We start from the raw sequence: 5,366 nt of genomic DNA on the forward strand, positions 1-5,366 counted from the left end.
CCTCCTCCTTCTCCTCATCTCCTCCTCCCCCCCCCCCCCCCCCCCCCTCCTCCTCCTCCCCCTTCTCCTCCTCCTCCCCTCCTCCTTCTCCTCCCCTCCTCCTTCTCCTCATCTCCTCCTCCCCCTACTCCCCCCTCCTTCTCCTCCTCCTCCACAAAGAAGACGGCAATAATGAAGGAAGGGCGGAAAAGACACGAAGGAAGGAGTTTTGTTATTAATCTTCTACAACAACTTAATCAATAACAACTAATTGTAGAACAGTGAGACAATCTCCGGCTTCTAGATTTATAAAGCATTTGATTTTTAAAACAAATAACAATTTTACTCAATTTTTAGACCTTTGGTTTTTTTTTTCATCATTTAAATTTTGAAACTTTTTTAGAGTAGTATACGGAATAAATAAAAAAGTTGACAGATTTTTAAATAATATTTCGTTTTATTATGGGGGGGGGGGAATCAGAATTCTGACTTTAATCTCAGAGTTCTGACTTTTTTCTCAGAATTCTGAGTTTAATATTTTTTCTCAGAATTCTGACTTAAATCTCACCATTTTGTCTTAGATCTCACAATTCTGACTTTTTTTCTCAGAATTCTGACTTTTTTTTCTCAGAATTCTTACTATAATCTCAGAGTTCTGAGTTTAATATTTCTTCTCAGAAGTCTGAATGTAATCTCAGAATTCTGACTTTAATCTCACAATTCTGACTTTTTTTCAGAATTCTGACTTTACAGTTTTTTTGGATTGCTTACACACTAAAGTTAAAAGTAGTACACTATTAGCAAAACCTTACACCCAAGAAGCAAAACATCAGCCCTTATTTGCACAACTATAAGCACATTGTCAACTTCACACTTGTTGCAAAACTCTACACACAGTGATTTGCAAAACACTAAACACACTTAACATACATTACACACAAAAATCTATTATGAAGTCACTTCCTTGCAATACCAGAGCACTGACTGTAAAATTACCACACCTTCCAACCAATTGATTCAACATAGTCATCAGGTGTGCAAATACTTGTTTGCTAAATTGTAGACACACCAATCAGGTGTATACGCACTATAAAAAGCAGCAGGTGAGTTCATCGGTCTTCAAGCACAATGGAAAGAGTCAGAGAAATAGTAAGATGAGGTGGAGGAGAAGGAGGAGGACAAGGAGGAGGACGACAAGGAGGAGGACGACAAGGAGGAGGAGAAGGACAAGGAGGAAGAGGAGGAAGGGGAGGAATCAAAGGAAGAGGAAGAGATGGAGGCCATGCTGGAGGTCGAGGAAGAGGAAGAGGAAGACAAGAACGTGCTCAAAGAGGACCGAATCTGACAAATGAGCTCCACGCAACACTGGTTGACCACGTTGTCAACCACGGCCTGACACTGAGGGAGGCTGGACTGCGAGTACAGCCAAATCTAAGCCGATACACAGTGGCAAGTGTGATAAGAACATTTCGACTGGAAAATAGGTATTGTAAAAATATCATCATATCAAAAACATCTGCGTGGTTTCAGCAACTGCTTACAGTACTGTATTCTATGCACTATCATCACTTCTGTTACCTTTTCCTGTGAAATTACTGTACTATTGTTTACTGTTTTTTTTCTACATAGGATTGAGGGTCAGGAACGACGAGGGGGAAGGCCTCCTATGTTTACAGAACAGCAAGAGAGGGAGATAGTAAACATGGTTTTGGCCAACAATGCTATAACCCTCAATCAGCTCCAAGCTAACATTGTCAATAACCACGTCGGTTTCAACAATATCCATCAGGTCTCATTCTCAACATCAACACTGGCACGCATCCTAATAAAAAAACATATTCAAATGAAGAAAATTTATCGAGTGCCTTTCGAGCGCAATTCCGCAAGGGTGAAACGACTGCGGCATGATTGTGCAGAGGTATGTATTCACCTAAGCATTGTGATCTTGCATACTGTCTCATAATCTTTTACTGTACTGTCATATGTATACTATATCTACACTGAACACAATTTTGCCTGACACTGTTCTTCAGAGAGTTTTACAAATGGATGGAGAGGAGATCCAGCATGAGTTCATTTACGTAGATGAGGCTGGGTTCAACCTGACGAGAACACGAAGGAGGGGAAGAAACATCATTGGCCACAATGTCAATGTCCCAGGGCAACGTGGGGGTAATATAACACTCTGTGCAGCCATTACACAGAATGGGGTCCTCCACCGCCATGCCCATATGGGCCCTTACAACACAGCACTCATACTTACATTCTTGGACCAATTGCACAACATAACAGCATCAAATCGATCATATGCAATACATTGTTGTCTGGGACAATGTGTCTTTCCACCGCTCTGCTCTGGTTCAGAACTGGTTTCAGCAACATCCACATTTCACCGTCCTATATCTTCCACCATTTCTCAACCCTATAGAAGAGTTTTTCTCGGCATGGCGGTGGAAGGTATATGATCTCCGTCTCCAGGCTGAGGTACCCCTCATCCAGGCCATGGAGGAGGCCTGTGACCAGATGGAGGTAGCAGCAATTCAAGGATGGATTCGTCATTCAAGACGTTTCTTTCCAAGGTGTCTCGCTAAAGACAACATTGCCTGCGATGTTGATGAAATTCTCTGGCCAGATCCAGCTAGGCGAAGAGACAATTTCTAGTTTTTGTTTTGTTTTTTACAGTAAAATTACAGTACAATACGTGAAGGGACATTTTGTTACAGTATCATGAATCTCCATGTCAAAATTTTGGGCGTGTTGAGAAATAAATGAGTTTCTTCAGTCTGCAACATTGGTCTTGTGTAGTGTTTGGTGAATTTACATTATATTTGTACTTTGTTGATGGTAGCCAACTCTAATCATAGGGAAGAAGTGCTAAAAGTGTTTTAGGTTTATCATAGCAGAGTGTAACTCGTGCAAACAGAGTATAGTAATGTGAAACGTGTGTGTTTCATATGGTAACAAAGTGTGGTTTTTAAACAGAAGTGTATAGTTTTTACAAGAGTGTTTAATTATGCAAAGGATCTGTAGTGTTTTGCTAATTGGGTGTGTGGTTGTGCTAATTGTGTGTAGTGTTTTGAAAACACAGGCCCTGTTTTGAAAATCGTGCTTAAGCAATCCAAAAAAACTGTAATCTCAGAATCGTGCTAATGGGATGCGTAAACGGTCGTAAGGTAAGAAGCTCGGCAGGGTTAACTGATCCAAGCTCGGTCCGAATTCGGCACGGATTAGTTTCAGAGAGGTAGTGCAAATGGGGATTTGGTTATCTGAGAACCGAGCCCTACTGCTGAACTAGTAGGCCTACCAGTTTAGCGTGGTTCGGTAGTTTCTGGCACGGTCCGATTCAGTTTTGCGTGAAATTGACACAGTTCTCTTGGATATCATGCTTGGAATGTTTTCAGAAGGGTTTCAAAAAGCTAGTGTAAATGGGGCTAAGTTTTTTATTGGAGTTGCTGCTTTCATAACATTTATGTTAAAAGGAATATTAGTTTGGAAAACTGTTTCTCTTCCTTAAATTGTTATTCCACAATTCTTGTTTAAATTCTTTTATTAAAGGCTCTAAAATACAAGAAGTTTTAGATAACTTTCTGATAACATTACAACCTTGTGGTCTGTCTTTATGCATTACTCTAAATATAAGATGTTATGAGGACTTACTCAGTGTTCGAGTTGCCTTTTTAGCAAATACTTTTTTCCTATTTAAGTTTTTCTACAGCTACTTTTATGGCTATACAAATAAACTTGCCTTGTCTTACCTCTATCAAAGTCTTTTAATAATCAAAACAGTCTCACTGATAAAATTGTAGGAAAATTATTGCCAGGGATGCATCAGATACTTTAAAAGGACAAGTTTTAAGTGCAGTTTCCTCCCATCTTGAAATAGTTACTAGGAGGAAATTAAAAATATATATTGTACCTAGCGGGGAAAAAGAAAACTAATAATACTTCTACAAGATCTCGTTAGAGTCCTTTGGCACAACCCTAGAAAATATTTGATGCTATATTAAACCGTTGGACCCCAAGGCTAAAGCAAAATGGTTTGTCCCTTCATTGAGAACTGGGTCTGCTTTGGTGTCTTCTCAAACATTATTTGTCCAAGATTTCCCCGTGGAAGCCATCCTGGCAACACATCAAATGACTAATTTTGCTTCAGAGACGTAAAGACTTTTTCCTTGAGCCCACCTAGATAAGCATCTACCCCAGGAGAGAAACTTGTTTTAGCTTCTTGTAGCTTGAATCTCGTTCGATCACAACTTTGTGTCTCATTCTAGCACTTGGTGTTTGGACTAATTGGATGAAACCAAACATGAAACCTGAACAATTCAAATTACTTTATTTATATTGAGCCAATTCACAACATGTGTCAACTCAAGGCATTTAGACATAGACAAACTTGATTGTCATTTTGTATACATAGTGTATACAAAACAAAAACAAAAAATTATATGCATAAACTTTCAACAGTGAATGAGCAGCTTACAGGAGTGTAATGAACATTAACTTTTGTAAAGTGAAGGAGTGATCAGAATGTAAACAGTGTAGGAGAAAAGGAAAACCGGATTAAAGTCATTGTGCAAAAGGAACTAATATGGAAAGGTTCAGTGCAGTGAAAAATAAATAAATATGATGCAAGATGCAGTAGTTGTGTTCTATTTAAAGGGATTATTTAAAAAAATTAGCCACGCTGCTAGTGCATATGTGGCAAGTGTGATGCAGAGTCTAGTTTAGAGTTTCAACAGTTCAACAGTCTGATGGCTGAGGGGAAAAAGCTGTTGCAGAATCTGCTGGTCCTGCTACAAATGGTACGAAGCCTCTTCCCAGAGGGCAGCAGCGAGAACAATCCATGGTGGGGGTGTGAGGGGTCACTGATGATGTTATGGGCTCGGGACATGCAGCGTCGATAGAAATGTCTTTTATGGAGGGAAGTGGAGCCCCGATGACTTTCTCTGCTGTCCTCACCATTTTTATCACGTTCTTTACAGAAACAATTAAACCACCACTTTGAGCCACCTGTCAAGCAATGAGAGCTCCGTCACTGCCAACAGTCCTGACCTGTCAGGACACAGATGGACATTAATATGGTAGCAAAATGTCAAATAGTGACGGGGATATTCCATGGAAGGTACTTGTTTTCCAACAGCCTTCAGAAATGCTTTTTTGAGCTAAGATCTTGGGAAATTCAAAGCTAGGTCGATGTCTGTCTGTTGGACTCCTCTAGAACCGTTTTTGTTTTGTGGCAAGCTGGAACACATCCCTTCAATCAGGGTGGATATTTTCAACTCTTTGCACAACAACCTGACAGAAATTATGTATTCTGTCACTTTATTATGCAAAGCCCATCTGACAGACAGTGCAATATCTACATATGAATTTTAACATATAAACAT

The sequence above is a fragment of the Cyprinodon tularosa genome, unplaced genomic scaffold (genome assembly GCF_016077235.1).
Source record: "Cyprinodon tularosa strain WSP-4 unplaced genomic scaffold, ASM1607723v1 ctg98, whole genome shotgun sequence".
NCBI classification, from domain to species: Eukaryota; Metazoa; Chordata; class Actinopteri; order Cyprinodontiformes; family Cyprinodontidae; genus Cyprinodon; species Cyprinodon tularosa.